This window comes from Podarcis vaucheri (assembly GCF_965113315.1).
Source record: "Podarcis vaucheri genome assembly, chromosome: 2".
NCBI lineage: Eukaryota > Metazoa > Chordata > Lepidosauria > Squamata > Lacertidae > Podarcis > Podarcis vaucheri.
In genome coordinates this window covers 121,915,886-121,943,558 of record NC_138760.1, presented here as the reverse complement: position 1 = coordinate 121,943,558, position 27,673 = coordinate 121,915,886, and the positions used below count along the sequence as shown (strand labels likewise).

Here is a 27,673-nt window from a genome sequence, read left to right as displayed (position 1 = left end):
ACCTAAACATTAGGAAGAACTTCCTGACAGTAAGAGCTGTTCGACAGTGGAATTTGCTGCCAAGGAGTGTGGTGGAGTCTCCTACTTTGGAGGTCTTTAAGCAGAGGCTTGACAACCATATGTCAGGAGTGCTCTGATGGTGTTTCCTGCTTGGCAGGGGGTTGGACTCGATGGCCCTTGTGGTCTCTTCCAACTCTATGATTCTATGATTCTATGAAATGGTTTCTCCCCCGTGTGAGTTCGTTGGTGTATTCTAAGGTGTTCACTTCTACTGAAGCACTTTCCACATTCTAGACATTTAAATGGTTTCTCCCCTGTGTGAGTTCGTTGATGTTTTCTTAGTGCTCTACTTTCACTGAAGCTCTTTCCACATTTAATACATAGAAATGGTTTCTCCCCCGTGTGAGTTCGTTGGTGTATTCTAAGCTTTCCATTTCGACTGAAGCACTTTGCACATTCAATACATTCAAATGGTTTATCCACTGTGTGAGTTCGTTGATGTTTTCTAAGAGTTCCATTTTCCCTGAAGCTCTTTCGATAGTCAGTACATTTAAATGGTTTCTCCTCTATGTGAATTCGTTGATGTGTCCTCAGTCTTCCACTGTGACTAAAGCACATCCCACATTCCAGGCATTTAAACTGTTTCTGTTCTTCCCAATGAATTCACAGATGGCTCCATAGAATTCTGGCCAACATCTTCCTCACCTGTTTGAGAGTGGGGGAGGGGGAAGAGAACCCTGTTAAGACTTTCAAGAAAGACAAGAAAGGAACTGAACACATGTCAGTCCCAGTATGCACCTTCTCTTATTTTAACACTGTCTCCTTTCTCCACTGTCCTCTCTATGTTCCAAACTTTTAGGAATGCAGGTGAGATAATGGCAAAAAAAAACACATGATCACTCCATTCACACTTAATAAACTGCATTATTTTATAATCTGTGGTGGAATTGGCTTCTTAGACACATCTCTGTATTTCTCTTTGTCCAGGGAGGAAAGGATCACAGACTCAAGTAGCAGTCTCCCCTATGATTAAGAAGTCAAACTTTCGTGTTACTGTGCCACAAGTAACTGTAAAAATATTGCAATATCTTAGAACAGGCATCCCCAAACTTGGCCCTCCAGATGTTTTGGGACTACAATTCCCATCAGCCCTGACCATTGGTCCTGTTAGCCAGGGATGATGGACGTTGTAGTCCCAAAACATCTGGAGAGCCAAGTTAGGGGATGCCTGTTTCAGAACATAAGAAGAGCCTGCTCGATTGGGCAAAGGATGACCTAGTCCAGCATCCTCTTCTCACAGTGGCCAGCTAAATGCCTGTGGGAAATCAGCAAGCAGGATTTGAGTACAAGAGCCCTCTGCCTTCCCTTGCTTTCCAGGAACTAGTATCAAGAAGCATTATTGCCTAGGACCACAAGGGAAGAGCACAGACATCAGTCTAATCCTCTTTTTCAAGCTATCCAAGTGACAAAATCAAGGATTAAAAATAAATTATTAACAGATGTAAGAGAGAGAGGAGGTTTTGCCCTGCCGGGTTTGAAACTTTATTATGAAACATCCTGTATCTGCTAGAACCGGGAATGGATTACATTGGAAAACACAGATACTGTATTTTAGATCTGGAAGGACACAAATAATGGATAGAATGCATATTTATGGTAGGAAAAGGCTGAGGTGCATAGAGCTTTTCAGACTCATATAGTAAGAAAATAAATTTGTAGGGTATGCGAGAAGTATAAAAATTTGCTTGAGTAGGGGACTTCCGGTTAGCGCCAGCGACTAATGGCGGATTCCCTCCGAGCTCTGGAGGGAATCGGCTCTGCAGGATCGGGTCTTGCCGCTGCGGCGAAGCGGGAACCCTAAAAAATCACAGGTGGAGAAGCCTGTGAACGTGGTGACTCGGCGGGCACCATTTGCGCCCCCCGATCTGCGAAGGAGCCTTTTTAAAGGCTCCGGAATGGGGTCGGGGTGCGGCGCGGTGCTGAGAGTACTTCCTCTTCTTCTGTGGAGTGAAGCCGCAAGCCATTGTCGGAGAGCGCTGACTTCTTCTTTTGAATAATCGGATTTCAAAGTAACAACCCGTGAGTAACATGGAAATTTGGGCTCTAAAGGAAAAATTTCTTTGAATTAGGAACGAGCGGGGAAGGGTTAAAAAGGAAGTCCGTCCCCCCCCTTTGTAAACATCATAAAGCAAAGGACCTGCTGTCAGGATTCCAGCCGCGGTCAGAGGTACACCGGCCTCACTCCAGGCATTCGGCTGGGATCCTTGTTGACCTTCCGTCTGCGTCTCCCGGCAGGCAAGGTCATAAATCGGCGATTCTCCTCAGACGTGAGAACACACCCTCCTCCTCCTCTCCCTCCCTGCATTCCCCAGGGAGGGGAAGAAAGACAGACAGGAGTCCTTTTTACATGTCTTTTATTCCTGTCATTCAGCAGTACAGAGAATAATAATAATAATAATAATTTATTATTTGTACCCCGCCCATCTGGCTGGGTTTCCCCAGCCACTCTGGGCGGCTTCCACAGAAACCAAAAAACACTAAAATATCATACATTAAAAGCTTCCCTGAATAGGGCCGCCTTAAGATGTCTTCTGAATGTCAGGTAGTTGTCCATCACCTTGACATCCAATGGGAGGGCATTCCACAGGGCGGGCGCCACCACCGAAAAGGCCCTCTGCCTGGTTCCCTGTAGCTTCGCTTCTCGTAATGAGGGAACCGCCAGAAGGCCCTCGGCGCTGGACCTCAGTGTCCGGGCAGAACGATGGGGGTGGAGACGCTCCTTCAGGTATACTGAAGGAGCCTGTACCCTCCAGACTCCGGCAGAAGAGTCACAACTCCGACCCTGTGCTTCCAGTACAGGTCAGATGACACTCTGAGCTAACATCCGGTGCTCAGTACAGAGAATGGACTGCCCCTTTTTCCCACCAGTACAGTTCCAGACCACAACATCCTGTTTTGCATTCCAGCCACCTGCAGCTGGCTTTTGCATTGCTGCTTTTTCCTGACACCTGCTACCTAAGGTCGTAAGAAATTTTCTCTTTTCTCTTGTAAAAGACTTTAATTTCACGGTTTGATATTACAAAATCTTTACTGGAGGATTAAGAACTGATTTTGAGAGCTGAAGTTCCATCCCCCCCCGGACCCGGGACCACCCCGAGAGCCTGATGATGAAGTATTGAAGAGCTTGACAGCTGTCAAGTCGGCTGTCAAGACGGAAAAAGAGAACACTGTTATTGTTGTTTCTGCCGGTTACATTGGTTACAATCTGTTACAATTTGTTGACAATAAGGAAGGGCTGTTACAAAATAACTGGATTTCTGGACTCGAGCTGAAAAGAATATTAAGGAACTAAAATCCCCCTAGAGGGACTTGGTGACATTACAGAAATGGCTGGAGGTGGGAAAATCCAGGTTGAATTGGATAGAGCATTTGTTCTCTTAGGCAAGTTACAAGGTCAATTTGATGTTATGGCTACAAATGTTTCAACTCTGGACTCTAATGTTTCAACTCTGGATTTAACAGTAAATAACATTCTTGGATTGGATAAGGATTGGAAACAAGGAGCCCATTTAACTGGACAAATAGAGACATCTGAGAGTTTTGAGAATATGGATAAGGAGACATATGTTGCCCTTGAAGAAAAGGAAGGAGGAGTCGGTGTGCAGATGCTAAAAGAGAATTCTACTTTGAGGCCTGACATGATGGCAATGAAGGAAAATAAAAATTTGATGTGGAAAGCTTGGCCTGAATTGGAGATTGAGAAATGGAGAGATCTTCTTATGTGGAGATCAGAAGACCTAAGGATTACAAATGTGATTAAGGTGGAGGTTAGAGCTTTGGGGATTTTTGGACTGGAAAGGAGCAAGAAACAAGAAATGGAACACCCCATGGGCTCTACTTTTAAGTATGGAGGCCTAGCTGGAAAAAACATGGATCCTGTTGGGCCAGAGCCTCTCCAAGATTTGGTGTTTAATATCAAGGTCTATCAAAAAGACCGGCAGAGAGGAACTGAAAGACAATTACCGTATTTTTCGCTCTATAACACGCACCCAACCATAACACGCACATAGTTTTTAGAGGAGGAAAATCCGTAGGCATTCCCTCCATAACACGCACAGACATTTCCCCTTACTTTTTAGGAGGAAAAAAGTGAGTGTTATGGTGCAAAAAATACGGTAAGTGCCTCGGACGTGAGATCTCCAGGCTGATAGTAGATTAAGACTGATGGACACTTTTGGGGACTGAAACCGGGAAGGGGGGTGGAGTTTGGGAATCCAAAGGGTTCATAATTACAATTTATTTTGTTGTTGTTGTTTTTTTATTATTGCTATGTGTCAGGGGATGGTTAGCTGCTTGTGCTTAAAATTGTGCCCCTTCAGAGTTTGTGCGACCCCACAAACCTCTGTGTGTGACAGAGCTCCTCAGACATGTCTGCTCTAGTCACTAGTAGAGTCTGACAGTGGCTGTCTGCGGAAGCGCTTCCAGCAAAGAAGTTCCTTAACGGAAACGCGTCTCCTGGACTCACGACGTGGCAGCTTCCGGCGAAGCATGGGTCTCCCTGCAGTTGCTTCTGACACCTCCCCGCTATTTTCGCTCGAAGTGTCTCTCACCCCTTTCTCTCCCCTGCTGCTTCCTGCCTGGGCTGCTGCGTCTCTCTCAGCATTACTGAGATCCTCCTCCAGAGACCCCGCGCTCCCCCTGCTGGTCCCTGCTTTGGCTGTTGACTCTCTCCCAGTCTCTGGGAGCCTTACCACTTCCCTTTCCTCCGATGTCAGTTCCCTGACATCCACCTCCCCTCCAGGGCCCCCCTCTTCCCCGCCCCTACTCTCTCCTCTGGGCGGTGAGGAGCTGAAACCCCTAAAAGAATCCTCTTCATCTTCAGACGTCTCGAACAATTCCCTCCATCGGTCTTCGTTCCGACTCGCTGAATCCTCCTCCACCTCGGAATCAGCGAACCCCTCCAACTCTTCTTCGTCGTCGGTGGTGGCGAAGTATTCCCTCCGGAACCTCGCCACTGGCTGGGGTTTTCTAGGGAATCTCTGATGAAAAGTTTCAATCAAAACCTCGTCATCTACATCCTCTGCCCTGACCCAGGTGTTTTCCGACTCCGGCTCCCCTTCCCACATTACCAAATACTCTACTTGCTCTCCCCTCCACCTGGAATCGAGAATCTCCGCTACATGGTAGCTGTGTTCTTTTTCCTCCATAGCTGGTCCCCTATTGACCCTCCCCTCTCTGTCCCCTATATACGGTGACAGCAATGATCTGTGGAACACTGGGTGCAACTTCATGTGGTTCGGTAACCGGAGTCTGAAAGCCACTGGGTTGACCTGTTGCGTGACTTCAAATGGGCCCAGTCTTTTGGGTCTTAACTTCTTACAACCTCCTTTAAATGGTAACCCTTGGGTGGACAGCCACACCTGGTCCCCCACCCTAATGCTTTCCCCTTCCCTTCTGGTTTTGTCTGCCTGCCTCTTATATTCCTCCTTCGCCCTGTTTAAATTAAGTTGGAGCTGGCGATGGATCGCTTCCATTTCTTCAACGAACTGTTCTGCGGCAGGAACGCTCCAGTTCTCCCCCTCCCCCCCTGGGAAGGCTCGGGGATGACACCCGTGATTGGCCAAAAAAGGGCTCATCCCCGTGGACACGTTCTCTGCATTGTTATAGGCAAATTCTGCCAACGCCAGCTTCTCCACCCAATCATTCTCTCTGTCATTCACATAACACCTCAAATATTGCTGGAGGACACCATTAGCTCTTTCCGCCTGCCCATTGGTTTCTGGATGACGGGCAGTGGAAAAATTCACCTCTACATGCAATAAGCTCATGAGCTTCCTCCAGAACCTGGAAGTAAATTGTTTCCCTCGGTCCGAAACCACCCTCAAGGGGGCACCATGCAACCTAAACACATTTTCCACAAACAATTTAGCGGTTTCTTCTGCTGTGACCGCATGTGAGCAGGCTATAAAGTGGGCCATCTTGGTTAACAGGTCTACCACAACCATAATGGCTGTCTTCCCTTTGGACCTGGGCAGATCAGTCATGAAATCTATTGCCACTGCCTCCCATGGTCTTTCCGGCGTGGGTAGTGGTTCTAATAAACCTGCCGGTGCCCGCCTCTCCCCCTTGGCTCGTTGACATCGGTCACACCCTCTCACATATTCACGCACATCTTCCCTGACCTTGGGCCACCAGAATTCCCTGGTAACCAGCCACATGGTTTTGTGTTGCCCAAAATGCCCTGCTGTGGGGCTATCGTGCAGTTGCTTGAGTACCTTTTCCCTCAATTCCCCTTCAGGTATGTATAACGCTCCCTTGTAGTACAACGCCCCGTTTCTCTCCTCAAAACCCCCGGGTTTGTCTCCCTCCCTCCTGAGACCCCTGAGTTTGTCCTGGGCGTATTCATCCTGCACCGTTCCCTCTACCAGTTCCCTTTGCCCCACCAAAGCCGCCCCACACACCCAGCGGTCCTCGGGAATGACATGGGTCTCTTCGGGTGCACCCTCTCCCTCCAAATATTCAGGTTTGCGTGAGAGAGCGTCCGCCCTAACGTTCTCCGGGCCTGGTACGTAACAAATCTCAAAGTTAAATTTGGAGAACTCCTGGGCCCATCTCAACTGCCTTTGGTTGAGCACTCGCGCAGTTCTCCAATACTCTAGATTCTTATGGTCCGTGCACACTTGCACCTTCTGTTGTGCACCAATTAGTAGGTGCCTCCATCTCCGGAAGGCCTCATAAATCGCAAGAAGTTCCCGGTCGTACACCGCGTAGTTTCTCTCAGATTTGTTCAGCTTTCGCGAAAAGAAGGCACACGGTCGCCACTCTGACCCCTCCTTCCCCGGCTGCAGAAGAAGCACCGCCCCTATGGCTCTGTCAGAAGCGTCTGTTTCGACCCTCAGCTTTTTTTGTAAATCCACATGTAGAAGTTGTTCGTCAGAGGCGAAGGCCCTTTTCAGTTCCTCAAACGCTCGCTCCGCCTCCCCCGTCCAAACAAACTTCTTTTTGCTGCTGAGACAGTCCGTGATGGGCGCCGCCAGGTGGGCGAAGTTTCGGATGAACTTACGATAAAAGTTTCCAAACCCTAGGAACCTCTGCACATCCTTCTTGGTCTTGGGTGTTTTCCATTCCAGCACCGCTTGAACCTTGCCGGGGTCCATGGCCAACCCCTTGTCTGACAAGCGGTACCCCAGGAATTCCACCTCCTTGGTATGAAACTGACACTTCTCCAGTTTCACCCACAGTCTGTTGGCTTGCAGCCTGCTCAACACTTCTCTGACGTCTCTCACATGTTGCTCCTCATTCTCCGAATACACCAACACGTCATCTAAGAAGGCCACGCAATTCTTGTAGAGCAAAGGCCCCAGTACATGGTTCATAAAGGCTTGAAAACACGCGGAGCCTGTTTGTAATCCAAAAGGCATAACGAGGTATTCAAATGCCCCCAAAGGGGTGAACATGGTGGTCTTCCATTCATCCCCTTTCCTTATACGTATCAGGTTGTACGCCCCCCTTAGGTCCAGCTTTGTAAAAATCTTTCCCTTCCGCACCCTGGTCAAAATATCATCAATCCTGGGCATAGGAAAAGCCGCCGGCTCTGTCACTGCATTTAGGGCCCGAAAGTCACATACCAGCCTCGGCTTGTCCGTGTTTTTTTTATCCACAAAAAACACTGGGCTACCCCCCGCTGCCTTGGACTCTCTGATGAAGCCTCTCTTCAGGTTCTTGTCAATGAACGCTCGCAACTCCTGCATCTCCCTGTCTGACATGGCATACAACTTGCCTACAGGAAGCTGTGCTCCAGGGAGTAAATTGATCTGGCAATCAAAGGGCCTATGCGGGGGTAGTTGGTCCGCTTCCTTCTCGCTGAACACGTCGCTGAGATCAGCATACTGTGGTGGCACCTTCCCCTTCTCCATTACTTCCGTCCCTGCTAGGGTGGCTTGGGCCCCTGCTGACCCCTTTTCCGCCCTGCAGTGTTCTAAGCAGTGTGCGGAACCGAAGGAAACCACTCTTTGATGCCAGCCCACCAGCGGATCATGTAGGGCTAGCCAGCTCATTCCCAAAATAATGGGAGCGCCTCCCAAGGTGGCCACATTAAACGCTATCAGTTCTGTGTGCCTTGCCACCCTCATTATCATTGGGACGGTCTGCAAGCTGACGCCTCCTCCCAACAGTTCCCTGCCATCGATCGTGGTCACCTGCAGGGGGTTGCTTAAAGGGATAGTCTGTATCTGGTGCTCAGCAGCAAACTCCTTGCTCATGAAATTGCAGGAGCTGCCTGAGTCCAACAGCGCCTTTATTTTTAGGGGGTGTCCATTTTGCAGCTCTAGCGACACTTCAATCACTAGAGCAGGTCGAGGAGCTTCTGGCACTGGCACTTGGGGAAGGGGCACTTTCACTGCTCTTTGGCCTGGCTGCAGTGCCCTGCTGGCAACCAGGCGTTGGCTTTTACCTGCTCCGTTTCTCCCTGCTCTTCCCCCTCAACAGCTCCCACCATCCCTTGCCATTCCTTCCTCTGGGGGCAGACTCTGGCCAAGTGGCCTGGCTGTTGGCAGAGATAGCATTTCCGGGCTCCCTTTCCCTCCTTCTTCGCCCCCTCACTGGGCTTTGAAACTGCGCGCGCGCGGGCTGTTCCGATTTCCATCGGCTCTGCCGGCGGGAAAGCTGGCTCAGGAATGTCTGGAATGCGTAACTCCTTCCAACGTTCCCCTCTCCCTTCCCGCCTCTCCAAGGCTCTTGCCTCCTGGCGCGCTCCAATGGTCAGCGCAGATTTGGTCAGCTGATCCATAGACACCGCCCTGGGGCTCCTGGCCAGCTCGTCTTTCACAGCTGAAGAAAGACCTTCTTCAAATAGCATCTGAATGGGTGCTGCCGATAAATCCCACCCCAATCTGTGAATCAGCATGGTAAATTCAGTCCAGTACTCACGGGCAGATCTGCTTCCCTGCTTGCAAACCATTAGCTGTCTGCGCACCACCCCTTCCTCAATATCGCTGGAAAACATGATATCCATTGCACGAAAGAATTTCATAGTGTCCTTTAGGATATCATTGTGCGTTGCCATCAGGGGTCGAACCCAGTCTCGCGCCCCCTTCTCAAGATGCCCAATTACGAAAGCAACTCGCGATTCCTCATCAGGGAACTCATCAAACTGCACATTAAGGGCATATTGCATCTCAGTCCTAAAGGCATGGTAATCCTTGGGGTCCCCCCCAAACTTCTGCACCAATCCTGGTACCTTTCTGGGGAACTGAGTGGTTCTCCCCTTTTTGTCAGCATCCTGAGCCCTTCTCTCCTCGAGCCTCGCCGTCTGCAGCGCAAGTTGGACCTCCAGAGCTTGATACCTTTCTTCCAAGCTTGGACCAGCTCCAACCCCTGCGTCTCCGGTTCCGACTGGGTTGCTCATGATGCTTTCTCCTGCACAGGCAGCGTACAGAGACTGTCAAACTGCTGTCAGGGGATGGTTAGCTGCTTGTGCTTAAAATTGTGCCCCTTCAGAGTTTGTGCGACCCCACAAACCTCTGTGTGTGACAGAGCTCCTCAGACATGTCTGCTCTAGTCACTAGTAGAGTCTGACAGTGGCTGTCTGCGGAAGCGCTTCCAGCAAAGAAGTTCCTTAACGGAAACGCGTCTCCTGGACTCACGACGTGGCAGCTTCCGGCGAAGCATGGGTCTCCCTGCAGTTGCTTCTGACACCTCCCCGCTATTTTCGCTCGAAGTGTCTCTCACCCCTTTCTCTCCCCTGCTGCTTCCTGCCTGGGCTGCTGCGTCTCTCTCAGCATTACTGAGATCCTCCTCCAGAGACCCCGCGCTCCCCCTGCTGGTCCCTGCTTTGGCTGTTGACTCTTTCCCAGTCTCTGGGAGCCTTACCACTTCCCTTTCCTCCGATGTCAGTTCCCTGACACTATGTAAACTGGGAAATTCGTGGAAGGGAATCTTGGTCGACCTTAGAAAAAATGTTTTAAGAATATGAACTGAGGTATAAGCTCGATGATTATGGATAAGATAAAACTGGATTTCTCTTTTTTTAAATGAACTAAACTAAATGAAAATAAGGTTATCAAAAATAAACTGAAGAAAGGGTTAAGAAACACAGCAAAATTAATAAATGTTAGAATGATGATGGTTTAGAAGCTAAGTGATTTAGAGTAGTAGAATCATAGAATCATAGAGTTGGAAGAGACCACAAGGGCCATCGAGTCCAACCCCCTGCCAAGCAGGAAACACCATCAGAGCACTCCTGACATATGGTTGTCAAGCCTCTGCTTAAAGACCTCCAAAGCAGGAGACTCCACCACACTCCTTGGCAGCAAATTCCACTGTCGAACAGCTCTTACTGTCAGGAAGTTCTTCCTAATGTTTAGGTGGAATCGTCTTTCTTGTAGTTTGGATCCATTGCTCCGTGTCCGCTTCTCTGGAGCAGCAGAAAACAACCTTTCTCCCTCCTCTATGTGACATCCTTTTATATATTTGAACATGGCTATCATATCACCCCTTAACCTCCTCTTCTCCAGGCTAAACATGCCCAGCTCCCTTAGCCGTTCCTCATAAGGCATCGTTTCCAGGCCTTTGACCATTTTGGTTGCCCTCCTCTGGACACGTGCCAGTTTGTCAGTGTCCTTCTTGAATTGTGGTGCCCAGAACTGGACACAGTACTCCAGGTGTGGTCTGACCAGAGCAGAATACAGTGGCACTATTACTTCCCTTGATCTAGATGCTATACTCCTATTGATGCAGCCCAGAATTGCATTGGCTTTTTTAGCTGCCGCGTCACACTGTTGGCTCATGTCAAGTTTGTGGTCAACCAAGACTCCTAGATCCTTTTCACATGTACTGCTCTCAAGCCAGGTGTCACCCATCTTGTATTTGTGCCTCTCATTTTTTTTGCCCAAGTGCAATACTTTACATTTCTCCCTGTTAAAATTCATCTTGTTTGTTTTTGCCCAGTTCTCTAATCTGTCAAGGTCGTTTTGAAGTGTGATCCTGTCCTCTGGGGTGTTAGCCACCCCTCCCAGTTTGGTGTCATCTGCAAATTTGATCAGGATGCCCTTGAGTCCATCATCCAAGTCGTTGATAAAGATGTTGAATAAGACCGGGCCCAAGACAGAACCCTGTGGCACCCCACTAGTCACTCTTCTCCAGGATGAAGAGGAACCATTGATGTGCACCCTTTGGGTTCGGTCAGTCAGCCAGTTACAAATCCACTGAGTGGTAGCATAGTCAAGACCGCATTTTACCAGCTTCTTTACAAGAATATCATGGGGCACCTTGTCAAATGGCTTGCTGAAATCAAGGGAGGCTACATCCACTGCGTTCCCTGCATCTACCAGGCTTGTAATTCTGTCAAAAAACGAGATCAGGTTAGTCTGACATGACTTATTTTTCAGAAATCCATGCTGACTATTGGTGATCACAGCATTCCTTTCTAGGTGCTCACAGACTGTTTGCTTAATGATCTGCTCCAGAATCTTCCCTGCTATTGATATCAGACTGACTGGGTGGTAATTATTTGGGTCCTCTCTTTTCCCCTTTTTGAAAATAGGGACAACATTTGCCCTCCTCCAGTCTGCCGGGACTTCGCCTGTTCTCCAGGAATTCTCAAAGATGACTGCCAGTGGTTCTGAGATCACATCTGCCAGTTCTTTTAATACTCTTGGATGCAGTTCATCTGGCCCTGGAGACTTGAATACATCTAAACTAGCCAAGTATTCTTGTACTATCTCCTTAGTTATTCTGGGCTGTGTTTCTTTTGCTGAATCATTTGCTCCAAATTCTTCAGGTTGGGCATTGTTTTCTTTATCGGAGAAGACTGAGGCAAAGAAGGCATTGAGGAGTTCAGCCCTTTCTGTGTCCCCTGTTTGCATTTCACCATCTTCTCCTCTGAGTGACCCCACTGTTTCTTTGTTCTTCCTTTTGCTACGAACATACCCATAAAAACCTTTTTTGTTGCTTTTAACCTCTCTAGCAAGCCTGAGTTCATTCTGTGCTTTAGCTTTTCTGACTTCGTGTCTACACGTGCTGGCTATTTGTTTGAATTCCTCTTTGGTGGTTTCCCCCCTTTTCCATTTTTTGTACACATCCTTTTTTAATCTTAATTCAGTTAAAAGTTCTTTAGATAGCCACCCTGGCTTCTTTAGGCACCTTCCATGTTTCCGTCTCATTGGTATTGCCTGACGTTGTGCTTTTACTATCTCCCTCTTAACAAACTCCCAGCCATCATGAACTCCCTTTCCTTTTAGTATTGTTGTCCATGGGATCTCACCCAGCACTTCCCTAAGTTTTATGAAGTCGGCTTTCTTAAAGTCAAGAAATTGAGTCCTAGTATGCTTGGCTGCTCCTTTCCGCTGTATAGTAAACTTCAGAAGAGCATGATCACTTGTGCCTAATGATCCTTCCACTTCTACCCCACTAACCAGGTCATCAACATTGGTTAGGACCAGATCTAAAATGGCTGTTCCTCTTGTTGCTTCTCCCACTTTCTGGACAATGAAGTTGTCTGCAAGGCCAGTGAGGAATCTGTTTGACCTTATGCTCTTGGCTGAGTTTGACGTCCAACAAATATCCGGGTAATTGAAGTCCCCCATTACTACTATCTCCCTTCCTTTTGCATGCTTGGCCATCTGTTCCAGGAAGGCATCATCTATGTCCTCCGTTTGGCTTGGGGATCTATAGTAAACTCCCACAATGAGGTCTCGGTTATTCTTCTCTCCCTTAATTTTGACCCAAATGCTCTCACTTTGGCTTTGAGGATCTAAATCTTGGATCTCTTCACAGGTATACACATCCCTGACATATAACGCCACTCCTCCTCCTTTCTTGTCTGGTCTGTTTCTCTGAAATAGATTGTATCCCCCCATTATTACATTCCAATCGTGGGACTTATCCCACCAGGTTTCAGTGATGCCTATTATGTCATATTTAGTTTGCTGTACCAAGAGCTCAAGCTCATCTTGTTTATTTCCCATGTCTAAGTTAAAAGAAAAGAATGTCTAAGTTAAAAGAAATGTCTAAGTTAAGTAATGTCTAAGTTAAAAGCAAAGAATGGTAAATCTAAATGAATTAAGGGAGAGGACTTGCTGAATAAATATTTTGAAATTGGAATACAGAAAGGGGAGGTAGGAGGAGGTCAGCGAAGTAAGGTATAAGAAAATAAGGAATTGAAATTATACTTGTTCTTTTTTGTCTGTGTTTTGTTTGTTTTTCTTTTGTATATAATTTCTGAAACTTCAATAAATATCTATTAAAAAAAATTTGCTTGAGTAAAAAACACCCTGGTGGCTTTCCCCCTTGGAAGCAATATCTCTGAAAAAAATTGAATATGAGAAGTAACTGGCCGACTTATACAGAGCTGTTAACTGAAGTTGAAAACCAACTGGAATTAAAAGATTTTGAAGAGATAAGGGAAGCTGTAACTGACTGGTTACAGTACCATCAACTAAACACTATCTTTAAGATAGAGAAATAGAAAGGTTTTAGTTATGAGACATCACAATTTTAAAAAGAACTCTTAGGAAGTAACATAAAAAGTTCTGTCTAAAATGTATAACTTGCTCCTAGAACGGTATACAAAGGATGAACAGGTCAAATCAGTTATGACGAAATGGGAAAGGGACTTAGGATATAACATACAAATGGCAGATTCGGAGAGGCTTTGGAAAACAGATCTGAAATTCACAGCTTGCTGTACATTGAAAGAAAACTACATGAAAATGATGTACTGGTGGTATTTGACTCCTAGTAAGTTATCTAAAACATACAGAGTAAGTTCAAATATCTGCTGGAAATGTAAAGAAGTGGGTACCTTTTGCTATATGTGGTGGTCATGTAAGATAACAGTATCATTTTGGGAAATGGTATATAATGAAAAAGTAGAGACATCACCTTGCCAACGAGCGCAGTGAAAACCAGGAAGGAAAAAAAAGGCTGGGGAGGGCACGGGATGAGGGGCAGGGGAGCGGGAGCGGGCTTTTTCCTTCTGCAGCTTGTTTTGAGGCAGGATAGATTTTAGCATTGTCTGGGTCCCAGTGCCCCTACTCCTTTTTTATGCTCCATTCTATTGCTGCCAGGGGCTGCTTATTACTCAAACTGAACCTGATACCAGTAGCCATGTGTACAAACAACGTAGAAGGCTTCAAGCAGGAGCGCTTTTACACAGCTAATGGCGAATCCCCTGCAATCCAATTCCTGATCACTTGCTCAAATCTATCCTGCCTCAAAACAAGCCACGGAAGGAAAAGGCTGCAAACTGTTAAATGGAAAAAAACCCAGGCACAGGGCAAATACCTTAGGTAAAATAGTAAAGGGAGGCAGGTGATTCAAAGCCAGCAGGCACTTTTAAAAGTGGTGCGCAGCCAGCAACAGCTGCAGAAGGTTCGCCCGCTCCCTAAACGGAGCAATGAGGCTGCAGAGGGACGGCAGGACACAGGAGGGGTTGGATCGGGAAGGATAAAATTTAAGCAACCAGCAGCAAAAAAAAACCCCCAACCTCGAGCTCTGAGCCACGAGCGCAGTGAAAACCAGGAAGTAAAAAAGGAAGGCTGCTGGAGAATGGAGGGCAGAGGGGGAAATTACGCAAATCCCCCACGTCTCAGCTGATCTGCTGGCTCCTTGAACCTGAACACTAAACAAACATACAGCTCCTGTCCCTCTTAGTCTCACTCTGATATACCAGTAGTTTATTAAATAGTTTAGTACAACATTTGATTCAGAATATTTCCCCCCTGTTTTCCTCCTCTGAAAACTAGGTGCGTCTTATGGTCTGGTGCGCCTTATGGAGCAAAAAATACGGTACTATCAGGACCCATGAAAGGGATGGAGCGAAGTCATGTGATTCAGAGAATCTCAGGAATTGATTATATAAATGTATTTGATATAAACTTGCAGTTGTAAAAACCAATAAAAATATTTCAAAAAAAGGGAAGTCCATAGATTGACTATGCTTCTGTGGATTCATCATTTGCAAACCCAGAAATAGGGGCTCCTGTTTTTGAACTTTTCCTCGGAAACCGAACGTGCTCCTGGGCTACCATTTTTACTGTTGCACAGCAAATTTAAGCCCCCCCCCATCGTAATTAAGGTTTTTTTTCATCCCACTTGTATCCTTGAGCAGCTAATTTAAGTCCCCCCTCCCATTGTAATTAAAGCTTTTTTCATCCCATTTGTTCCCTTGCACAGCTGATTTAAGCCCCCACCCCATCAATATTCAAGCCATTTCTGGTTGCAGTGTTCTGAGGTGACATTTGGTGCTTTAGTTTTTTCCTATTTTTTGCATTTTTGTTTGTGTGGCTTTTTCATTTTTGATTGTGGCTTCTTTTTTTAATTTTACCGTATTTTTTTGCACCATAACACTCACTTTTTTCCTCCTAGAAAGTAAGGGAAAATGTCTGTGCGTGTTAAGGAGCGAATGCCTACGGATGGCGGGGTATCTGCTGCAGTCGAGAGCAGAGGATCCATGGTTCCCCTTCCTTCCCTCCTCCGTGGCTTGCTTTGAAACAGCAAAGCGGGAGAAGAGCCCCTGCAGAGGTGCAAAAACCATGCTTACAAAGCATGGATCCACATGGATCCTCAGGATTTTTGCATTGGGCTACCCCAAACTCACCGTCAGATCACATGTCTGTGCCCACAGCATGAACCACAATTTTTTTTTCTTGTTTTCCTCCTCAAAAAACTATGTGCGTGTTATGGTCGGGTGCGTGTTATAGAGCGAAAAATACAGTAATTTTTATCATCAACAATACTGTCTTCTTTATTTTATGGTACAGAACATTGATTACTGCTTTCATTTTATGGATCAATGGTCTTGTTAGATAGTAAAATTCATGTTAAATTGCTGTTTTAGGGGTTGTTTTTAAAAGTCTGGAACGGATTACCGTATTTTTTGCCCTATAGGACGCACTTTCCCCCCTCCAAAAATGAAGGGGAAATCTGGGTGCGTCCTATGGGGCGAATGCATGCTTTCGCTGAAGCTTGGAGAGCGAGAAGGGTCAGTGCGTACCGACCCCTCTCGCTCTCCAGGCTTCAGGAAGACATCCGCAGCCTAGGCAGCCCTGCGGGAGGTCCGCAGGGATGTCTAGGCTGCGGATAGCAGCCTGCTTCCCGGAGCGTCGGCCGCCCTGAAAGCAGAGCGCCCGGCGCTTCGGGAACACACCTGCAGCCTAGGCAGCCCTGCAGGAGTTCCCCGCAGGGCTCTCCATGCTGTGGATAGCAGCCTGCCGCCCAGCACGAGGGGCCCCCTAAAGCAGAGCGCCCCTCTCACCGGACAGACATCGGCCAGCCCCACAAGCTCGGGGGACAGCAGGGAGGCGCAGCGCCACCATTCCGCTGTTCCTGGACCTGGTTCTGTTTCCCCGACCTGCTTTGGGGGGGGGGGATAAAGGGGAAAAAAATTCCTTTATTTCCCCCCAAAAAAACTAGGTGCGTCCTATGGGACGGGAAATACGGTAATCCATTTTGCATTACTTTCTTTTTTTAAAAAAAAATATTTATTGAGATTTTACAAACATTAAAAAGTTTCAAAGTTTAGACTTAACAAATAAGAACAAAGAATAACCTTAAAAAAGGGAAAAAGCTACAAAAATACAAAAACAGAACACATGAAAAATACAAAATAGAAAACAGTTAACAAAAAGAAAAAAAGAAAAGAAAAAAATCAATAATTTCATATCTTATACTTCATTTACTAGTTTCCTGACCTCCTCACGCCTCCCTTTTTGTATTCCAGTTCAGATATTTAATTCAGCAAATCCTTACCCTCTGTCATTTATCTTTACTCAATATCTTAACCTATTATAACCATATGTTTATAACCACTATCAATCCATATTTACGTATTCTTGATAATCTTTTTACCAATACCACTTATTTTCCATCCGACATCATTTTAACATTCCTTAATTTTACAGTATTTCTGCAAGTAGTCTTTAAATTTCTTCCAGTCTTCTTCCACCAACTCTTCTCCCTGGTCACGGATTCTGCCAGTCATTTCTGCCAATTCCATGTAGTCCATCACTTTCATCTGCCATTCTTCCAGTGTGGGTAAATCCTGTGTCTTCCAATACTTTGCAATCAGTATTCTTGCTGCTGTTGTTGCATACATAAAAAAGGTTCTATCCTTCTTTGGTACCAATTGGCTGACTATGCCCAGGAGAAAGGTCTCTGGTTTCTTCAGAAAGGTATATTTAAATACCTTTTTCATTTCATTATAGATCATCTCCCAGAAAGCCTTAATCTTTGGGCACGTCCACCAAAGGTGAAAGAATGTACCTTCAGTTTCTTTACATTTCCAGCATTTATTATCGGGCAAGTGATAGATTTTTGCAAGCTTGACTGGTGTTATGTACCACCTGTATATTACTTTCATAATATTCTCTCTTAAGGCATTACATGCCGTAAATTTCATACCTGTGGTCCACAACTGTTCCCAGTCAGCAAACATAATGTTATGTCCAACATCCTGTGCCCATTTAATCATGGCAGATTTAACCGTTTCATCCTGAGTGTTCCATTTTAACAGCAAGTTATACATTCTTAAAAGTATCTTTGTATTGGGATCTAGCAATTCTGTTTCCAACTTTGATTTTTCCACCTGGAAGCCATTTTTTTGGTCCAAATTATATACCTCTCTTATTTGATAATAATGAAGCCAATCTCGCACTCTATCTTTTAATTTCTCAAAACTCTGCAATTTCAATTTATCTCCTTCTTGCTCCAAGATCTCCCAATATTTTGGCCACTTGGCATTTTGCATTACTTTCTATGGGAAAGCATGCCTTGGTTTTGAAACGCTTTGGTTTTGGAAGACTTCCGGAACCTATTATGTTTGAGTACCAAGGTACCACTGTAACTCCTAAGATTTAAAACCCTGGAGGAAGAAAATCCGCCCCCCACTACAGTGGTACCTCAGGTTAAGTACTTAATTCGTTCCGGAGGTCGGTTCTTAACATGAAACTGTTCTTAACCTGAAGCACCACTTTAGCTAATGCGGCCTCCTGCTACTGCCGCACGTTTTTTGTTCTCATCCTGAAGCAAAGTTCTTAACCAGAGGTACTATTTCTGGGTTAGCGGAGTCTGTAATCTGAAGCGTATGTAACCCGAGATACCACTGTACTTTATGAAAGGGATTCAAGAAACAAGGAGCTGCTTTGGAGAAGGCCTCACCCCTTCCTTCTTCCTGTCAGGAACTTCCTTCCATTTGTCTCCTCTCCATCTTTTCCCCTTTCTCCCTCCACCATCCATCTATCCCTGTCCCCATCTCCTCTCCCTTGGAACTCACCAGATTTCTCCAAGGGTCCTGGGAGGGAATGCTCAGAGGTTGTGGGGAGGGATGCGGGAGACAGCCTGACCAGGTCAACCGTCCATCTTCCTCCTTCCATCCTGGCCAGGGTTGCAGGTTCAGTCTCAGCTAGGTTTGCAGGTTCAGCTTCCTGAGGAGCGCAGAATCCAGAGCAAGTTGCAGCTTCCTGGGAGGGAGGGAAGAAGAAGAAAAGGGAGTCTGAGAGCCCCTGCAGGGATTCTCCTGCCCAAGATATTCTCCTGCCCCTGGAGAAGCACCAATTGGGTACCCCCTTCCCAAGAGCCTCCACCCATTTTCAAACACCTTTGGCAATTCCTTTCACCTGCCTGTCCCGCCTCCCTTCCTAAGGCTGGCATGGTATGCACATTTGTGGCCTGAGAGTAGATCCCTTGAAACTTAAGAGTTCATCTGCAAAGGACTGCTCTGAATACATGGGTGGCCCTTGCATGGAGAAGAAGGAATGTCCTTGCTTGCATCTGGACCCCCTGGGAGAGGCGGTGGATCCACCCACTGCTCCCTCTGCCCTCGCTGCCTCCTCCTCTGCCCTCCTGCCCTGCAAACACCCTTTGCTCCTGTTGCTCAGGGGAGAGAGGCAGGAAGAGCCTTCAAACCCATCCCTTTCCTCCTCTGCTGCCTTTTCTTGCAGCAGCCCAGTGAGAGGGGAAGGAGCTGCAGCGCCTGGTTCACTTCAGATACACACATGGTAAACACAGGGATTGTGAATGAACACGTCCTCTGCCTTCCATGCGGTGGGAGTCGGGGGGTTAAAAGTGGTGAGGAGACCCCCCCCCCTCTCCAGTCCTTTTGGGAAACAGGAGCTTTGGTCAGGAGTAAACAATTTAGATGGCAAGTTCACAAGAGAAGCACTTTGGAGCACTGCTTGCTCTTACTATGTGTTTGGACCTAGAGGACAACATACACGTTTACACCACGGGATTCCTTAAAGAGGGCACTTCTTTAAAACCTATTTTTACTGCTATTCTTTCCAATTCTATACTGCCCTTCCTCCAAAGATCACAAGGCAGCTTACAATAGAAAAACACAGAGATGCATAGCAGAGTAAGAAATAAAAACGACAACCCTCCCCCCCCCCAATCCAGTCCATAGATAGTTTATTGAGCCAAACCCCTGGGAGAAGAGCAATGCTTTCACTTGGTGCCTAAGGAAGGAAGGAAGCCGGACACTGAGGCTGGGGTATAAATATTAAAATTAAAATTAATACTATTATTAAGGCGATCCTGGCCAGCAATGCCCACCCCTCTCCCCTTTCCCACCTCCTCGCCTGCAACTCCCTTTGCACCAGATCCCTGCAGGCTGAAGCTTCTTTCCCCCCCCCTCCCCTCCAGGCCCCCTTTAAGGAAACAGCTCCCTTTCCTCCCTTCTCTTCTCCCCGTCCCGGGGCTTCTCATCCTGGACCCCCTCGCAAAGCCCCTTCCCTCCTTCCCCGCCACTGGCTTTGCACTCACCCGAAATCCCGGGCAGCGGGGGCGGGAATGGGAGCCCCCGCGTGGGAGGCAGGGCGTGAGGGCGCTTAATTAGGAGGCTTGATTAGGAAGAAGCCCCCTCCTCCGCAGGACGCAGCCCCGCTTCCCGCCTCCTCCCCTCCCTCCTTCTTTTGCAAGCCCCAATATTATCTCTGCTGGTGAAGCCGGAAGTGGAGGCAACTCTGAGGAGGAAGGGGAAGTTTCTCTCCACGCTCAGCCTCTTGTCTGTTATTTGATAAATGGGGGTAGGAAAACCTTGTAGCACCCAACCAATGGAGATAAGAGGGAGGGAACGTGTGCATGGGGAATAGAAGCTCATTCTTTGCCCCAGCTGGACTGTGCCTGCTTTGGCTCTCAGCTCTTGCAAGAATATATCGTCGTCACTGCTTCACCAGTTTTGTTCAGATTGCATTATAAGGAGCAAGTTCAAGGGTCTTGTTATAGGAAAATCCTTGGGCTCACCTGGATTACCAAACAGAGACGCCAGCCAGGAATATAGGAACAAAACAGCAGCCAGGAGGCCTGATCTTTATTTTTAAAAAACTATTGCAACAGGACTTCCACCTACCACCAGGAAGGAAGCCCAGAACAAAGGATGGCTCCCACTTTGATCAGTTTTACAGAGATACCTACAACACCCCTAAAATTACATCATGGATACATTACAAATTACATACAAATTGGGAGGGTCTGGCGACAGAAACCTGAGCATCAGGGCCTGCCCCACGCTTCAACTGACCTCCACCATACACTCATCAAGTGATGCAAAAGAGATAGTTACATGTCCCTGTTTCCCAGCCCAAGTTAATCACACCCTTTTGTCTTGATCTGGGTTTGCTATTGTTTCTGGAATGGCTACCTGTCCCACACTCAGGTATCAGGATGCCAGAGATTATTACTCAGGCAAAGGGGCTGCTGAGTACATGGCCTCACACTTTAGATATTATGGCTGCCCTCACTCATGTCCTAAGCTCCTCCCTTTGTTGTGACGTGGGGTTTGTGATTTCAGCTCCCTTGACATAATATGCTGGAGACAGTTCTCTAGTAACACTTCTTTATTAAAGCAAACAAGACTGAAGACTGAGGAGGGGAAAGCTACATTTATAGGGACAGGGAACTAGCTAGAAAGGATACATTTTGGAGGGAACAATATCAGGCAATCACAGTCCTGCCTTTTGGAGGAAACCAATAAGACAGAGGATCCAAATACAGCAGCTTAAATGAACCAATAGTAGCTGTACCCTTTGAAAACAAAAGGCAGTTACTTTATCCTAATGCAAATACAGACAATAATAATACAGATATAAAATCCTTTGACTCAATACGCAACACCCCTCCCCCCCTAGTGAGCACAGCAGACGTAATCTCTCAGGTACTGTGGGGTCCTACAACTTCTACTTGATCTCCTGACAACAGGTGTTGCCGGTTCTGGATTGGGTGTTACCTGTGGTAGAGGGGCTGCTATAGGGGTTTCGTCAGGAACAGATGGAGTCCCAGACATCTCAGGGTCCCCTACCTGTACCTCGTCATCATGAGGACTAGCAGACCGTGGTTCATTTGCTGAAGCCCCTGGTGACTGCACCTCTGGGCCATTTTCACTCTGGTCTTGCAGCTCTGCATCGTTAGCCAGGGATTGATTATCTGATTCCTCCCTGCTGAGCGCCCGGCACCTCAGCTGATCTATATGTCTCTTCCAAACTTGCCCATTTTCCAAGGTCACATAATAGGACACAGGTCCACTAGCCCGGGTGACCACACCAGCCACCCACCACGAACCTCGTGAATAGTTCCTCACCCAGACCAGATCTTCAGGGGCGAGATACCTTGTTGTGTCAGTCTCAGCCTGGGGGGTTGCTCTTGAATTACGGTGTGGCATTTTATCCGGGTGGACATAATCCAGCACCGTTACCAGTCTTCTACCCAAGAGCAGCTCAGCTGGCGACTTGCCCGTCGCAGTACACGGCGTCGCATGCTGCAAAAATAACATTCGCGCGATGCGAGCTGACCAGTTACCCTCCATTAAGCGTGCAATGGATTCTTTGGCTGTTCTTACCATGCGCTCAGCCTGCCCATTGGAGGATGGGTGAAAGGGCATGGATGTGACCCCTCTTATGAAGTTATCAGCCAAGAATGCCCTGAATTCTTGGGATACAAAAGCTGTCCCATTATCTGATACAATGGTCTCAGGTAACCCGTGGGTTGCAAACAACTGCCTCAACACCTTGATTACGGCAGCTGATGCCATGCTAGGGACCATCGCCACTTCTAACCATTTGGAATATGCATCGACGATAACCAAAAAGACCTTCCCCTGGAATGGCCCAGCAAAATCCAAGTGCAGCCGGCTCCAGGGAGATCTGGACTGCTCCCACCAGTGGACTGGTGCTCTGGCCACTTCTGGCCACACCTCTTGGCATGCCTTGCATGTTCGTACCCATTGTTCTATGTTCTGGTCCATTCCAGGCCACCACACATAACATCGGGCTAGCGACTTCATCCTGACCATTCCTGGGTGTCCCATGTGAAGCGTCTCAAGAACCCTGTTTCTCAGTGGTGCTGGGATGATCACCCTATCTCCCCACAGGAGACACCCCTTATGCATGGACAACTCGTGCTGCCTTGTCGCATAAGGCCTGAATTTGTCTTCATGCGGACCACCTGGCCACCCCCTCCCCACCCAAGTGAGCACACGGGAGAGAACAGCATCTTTCCTCGTTTTCTCAGCTATATCAGTAGCCGTTACAGGAGCCCCCGGAAGTGTTTCCAGCATCATTATGGGCTCCGCTGGAGCGGGATTCTCATTGCTCCCGCCAGGGAGGGGCAATCGACTCAGCGCATCAGCGTGGCACAACCGTTTCCCCGGCACATGGGTCAAGGTGTACTGGAAGCCGTTCAGGAATATAGACCAATGCAACATTCTGGGGGAGAGAATTTGTGGCGTTTGTTTGTTCGGGTTGAACAACCCTAACAGTGTGTGATGGCCTGGGATTCCGAGTCTGAGAGTGAACCGGAGGAATCCCAGCCGGCACAGGAGTCCCCGCCTCCAGGGCCGGCTGAACTGGGGCAAGGCCTAGATGCTGAGGAGCCTGCACCTGTGCCAGATCCTCAGGGGCAGGCACCAGGTGAAACCATTCTGGCCCCAGAGGTGCTGGAGGACTCAGTGTCTACAGGTGAGCCTCCCCCGGGGCCCAGTAACCCTTCGGCCTCTCCTGAACTGCAGAGGCTTAGGGCAGAGAGGCGAAGGGAACTGGTCTCTCCCAGGAGGAGTGCTCGCCTTAAGGCCAGGAGAGGCGGGGCTCCTGGGGGCCGGGACCGCCCCCGGCCTTAGAAGACAATAAAGGTCAGGCAGCCCGGTCCCAGGTTGCGGGAGCAACGTCGTTGTGGAGTACCTGCTTTTACCCAGACCTAGATCTGCACTCCCGGTGTGCCTGTTCCTCGCCCGGCTTCCTGCTTCTGATTCTCCGGTGTTCCTGTTCCTCGCCTGGCTGCCCGCTGCTGACCCACCAGTGTTCCTGTTCCCCGCCTCGCTCCCTGCTTCTGCCCTACCAGCGTTCCTGTTCCACCGCCTGGCTCCCTGTTTCGGACCTCGCGTCTCATCTAGTGACTCTGGACTGAACTTCGGCTACGGTATTAGTACCTTTCCCCCCCGGGACCAGCACAGTTTGCTCCCGCCTCACCCGCACTCCCTCTTTGTTGGGGTGCGTTCGGGAAGAGTCAGAAGCCATGGCCGACAAAGCGGCTACACTGTTGGCAATAGCCCAGGAGAACCAGGCCTTGACACACACCGTGCAGCAGCTCAGTAACGCGGTTACGGCACTTCAGCAGCGGTTGGACGCCCTACCGGCTCCTGGGGCCGACGCCCCGGCTCCTGGCAAGTACCCAGTGGCCTTGCCTGAGAAATTTGAGGGGGCCCCGGCCAGCTTTCCCATGTTCCTTGCCCAGGCCAAGCTGTATGTTCAGGGGCGCGCCCGGAACTTCCCTGACGACCGCACCAAGGTGCACTTTTTGATTAGTTTGTTAAAGGACCAGGCCAAGTGGGCGTTGCCGCTGCTCAGGCAAGACTCCCCCTTGCTGGCGGACTATGTGGGGTTTTGCAATCTGTTGGAGGCCGCGTTCGGCAACCCCCAGAAGGGGAGTCAAGCCAACCGGGCAATTCGGTGGTTGAAACAGGGCAAGTCCACGGTGGCCGCATACACCACGGAATTCCGGCTGCTGGCACAGGACTTGACCTGGAATGACTCTGCTCTCCGGGACCAGTATCTCGAGGGGCTTTCAGACGAGATACTGGACCAGCTGGCCACAATGGAACGCCCCACCATGCTAGACACCCTCGTTCAACGGAGTCTACAGATAGACGATCGGCTAGAGGACCGTCGTCAGGCTCGGGGCTGCCGGCACTTCCAGTTCTCGGCACCAGTTTCTACCAGCAGCCCCACAGGCACAGCTGAGTCATTGGTGGAACCTATGCAGCTTGGGGCAGTGCAGCCACGCCTCTCCCCCGCAGAGAAGTCGCGGCATCGGGAGGGGAATCTATGTCTCTATTGCGGCGGAAGCGGACACTATGCCCGGTCCTGTCCTGAGAAATGCCAGCCACAAGGGAAACCGCCAACCCCAGTAGCTGATGGCCCTGGCTACCTGGGGTCCCAAACAGCACAGAATGGGGCCGCACCAATTGAACTACAACACCTTATGGTTCCGGTAAGTCTATACCCTCCAGGTGGACCCTGGATTCTTACCCATGCTCTAGTGGATTCGGGGGCAACCCGCTCCTATATGGACGCTGCTTTTGCTGCCCATCATCGGGTGCCACTTCAGAACAAGCCAGAACCGGTACAGGTGGAGGCAATCGACGGACGGCTCCTGCTGTTACTCAGGAGACCCAGCCCCTGGTCCTGTGCCTCCAGCAGCACCGGGAGATGCGAACTTTGGATATTGCCTCCATGCCCCGGTTCCCCCTGGTGCTTGGGATGGACTGGCTGGAGGCTCACAATGTGCAGATTGACTGGGTCAAACGGACTGTACACTTCCCAGACCCAAGTTCTCCTGCTGAGACTGAGATGCTAGCAGCTGCACCCACTGAGGAGGCTGCTGCAACGCTCCCCGCTGAGTACCGGGACTATCACGACGTGTTCGAGGAACGGGGGGCAGACCAGCTGCCGCCGCATCGGTCCTTTGACTGTGGCATAGACCTCCAGCCCGGAGCGCCCCTACCGGTGAGTCGCTTAAACTCTTTAACAGAGCCAGAGTGCGAGGCTTTGCAGGACTTCTTGCGCAAGAACCTGGAGCGTGGGTTCATTAGGCCTTCTACCTCGCCCACTGCTGCACCAGTGCTCTTTGTTAAAAAGAAATGTGGGGAGCTCCGCCTTTGCCATGATTACCGGGCCCTGAACAAAATTACCACCCCAGACCGGTACCCCTTGCCCCTTATTTCGGAGTTACTGGAGCGGGTGCAAGGGGCGCAGGTGTTCACCAAGCTAGACCTCCGGGGGGCCTACAATTTGATTCGGATCCGAGCCGGGGATGAGTGGAAGACAGCATTCGGGACCCGGTACGGGCAGTTCGAATACCTGGTTATGCCCTTCGGTTTGTGCAACGCGCCTGCTGTGTTCCAACGGTACATCAACCACGTGTTCCAGGACTTGCTAGACAAGTACGTGGTGGTGTACTTGGATGACATTCTGGTTTACTCCCGTGACCCGGCGTGCCACGAGGGTCATGTCCGGACCGTGCTGCAGCGCTTGCGTGAGCACCGTCTGTATGCAAAGCTCAGCAAATGCGAGTTCCATCAGCGGTCAGTGGACTTCCTGGGTCACCGACTCTCACCAGGTGGGGTGCAGATGGATCCTGGGAAGGTGGCAGCGGTTCGAGAATGGGCGGCACCTCGGAACCGCAAGGACCTACAGCGTTTCCTGGGGTTCGCCAACTATTACCGGACCTTCATTGCGGATTATGCTCATCGCACCACCCCGTTGACCCGGCTACTGCGCCCCAAGACGCCGTTTTCCTGGGACAAGGAGGCAGAGGAGGCATTTCAAGGGTTGAAGGCCTGTTTCCAGAGAGCGCCAATCTTGCAACATCCGGATCCTTCTCGACCCTTTGTGGTAGAGACTGACGCCTCCAGTACGGCTCTCGGTGCCGTCTTGTCTCAGCAGTGCGGACCGGAAGCGCCACTCTTACCCTGCGCCTTCTATTCCCACCAGCTCCTTCCAGCGGAGCGTAACTATACCGTGTGGGAGCGGGAACTACTGGCCATTAAGGTGGCCTTTGAGGTCTGGCGCCACCATCTTGAGGGGGCACGATACCCGGTGGAGGTGAGAACTGACCACCGGAACCTGGAGTACCTCCAGACCACCCGCAAGCTGAACCAAAGGCAGGTCCGGTGGGCGTTGTTCTTTTCCCGGTTCCAGTTCCGGATCCGCTACATCCCTAGCTCCCAAAACCAGAAGGCGGATGCCCTGTCTCGGAAACCTGAAGACAACGCAGACACGGTACAGCAAGCAATACCCACCACGATTCTACCACCAGCTGCATTCCTGGCCACCCAGGAGGTTGAGCCACTGCAGGCTCGAGTGCGGGAAAAGCAGCGGGTCGACGCTTGGGCCCAGGAACGACTCCGGGAACTGGCCGAAGGGTCATGCCCTCAGTATCCAGGGCTGGTCTTGCATCAGGGTCTTCTGCTGCACCACGGGCGCCTGTACATCCCACCAGGGCTGCTGCGGGCTGAGGTTCTCCGGATGACCCATGATGCTCCAGCAGCGGGGCACTTTGGGCGGTATCAGACCACCCATCTGGTAAGCCGTGAGTTTTGGTGGCCCCATCTGAAGGCTGACGTGGCTCGCTACGTCGCTGGTTGTGATGTCTGCAGGCGGGCCAAGGGGCCTACCGGGCGACCCCCCGGCCTTCTTCAGCCATTGCCGGTTCCACCACGTCCTTGGCACACAGTTTCTCTGGACTTTGTAGTGGAGCTACCCCCGCCTCGGGGCTACACCTGCCTTCTAGTTTTCTCCGACCATTTCACGAAGATGGTGCACTGTGCCCCCTGCCCATCCGTACCCTCAGCTAAGGAAACCGCTCAGCTGTACCTTCAGCATGTCTTCCGCCTGCATGGCTGCAGTATCTCATAGACTGGAAGGGGTATGGGCCGGAGGACCGTTCCTGGGAACCAGCGGCCAACGTCCACGCGCCTGCCTGCCTCCGAGAGTTTCATGCGGCGTACCCCAAGAAGCCGGGTCCGGACCCTCAACTGAGGGGGGGGGCCTGGGAGGGGGGATGGTGTGATGGCCTGGGATTCCGAGTCTGAGAGTGAACCGGAGGAATCCCAGCCGGCACAGGAGTCCCCGCCTCCAGGGCCGGCTGAACTGGGGCAAGGCCTAGATGCTGAGGAGCCTGCACCTGTGCCAGATCCTCAGGGGCAGGCACCAGGTGAAACCATTCTGGCCCCATAGGTGCTGGAGGACTCAGTGTCTACAGGTGAGCCTCCCCCGGGGCCCAGTAACCCTTCAGCCTCTCCTGAACTGCAGAGGCTTAGGGCAGAGAGGCGAAGGGAACTGGTCTCTCCCAGGAGGAGTGCTCGCCTTAAGGCCAGGAGAGGCGGGGCTCCTGGGGGCCGGGACCGCCCCCGGCCTTAGAAGACGATAAAGGTCAGGCAGCCCGGTCCCAGGTTGCGGGAGCAACGTCGTTGTGGAGTACCTGCTTTTACCCAGACCTAGATCTGCACTCCCGGTGTGCCTGTTCCTCGCCCGGCTTCCTGCTTCTGACTCTCCGGTGTTCCTGTTCCTCGCCTGGCTGCCCGCTGCTGACCCACCAGTGTTCCTGTTCCCCGCCTCGCTCCCTGCTTCTGCCCTACCAGCGTTCCTGTTCCCCCGCCCGGCTCCCTGTTTCGGACCTCGCGTCTCAT

General features: G+C 49.7%; 1 protein-coding gene and 1 long non-coding RNA gene across 2 annotated transcripts in view; both read right to left on the bottom strand.

Annotated features, from left to right (window-relative positions):
- The window catches only part of LOC309524920 (uncharacterized protein), a 200,066-nt gene that overhangs the window by 65,829 nt on the left and 106,564 nt on the right, over positions 1 to 27,673 (bottom strand). The window lies entirely within an intron of this gene.
- Positions 4 to 19,923, bottom strand: LOC309525401. The gene is made up of 3 exons (XR_014216228.1): positions 19,759 to 19,923; positions 18,272 to 18,458; positions 4 to 705 (listed from the first exon to the last, which is right to left on the bottom strand). It is a non-coding gene; the product is annotated as an uncharacterized lncRNA (long non-coding RNA).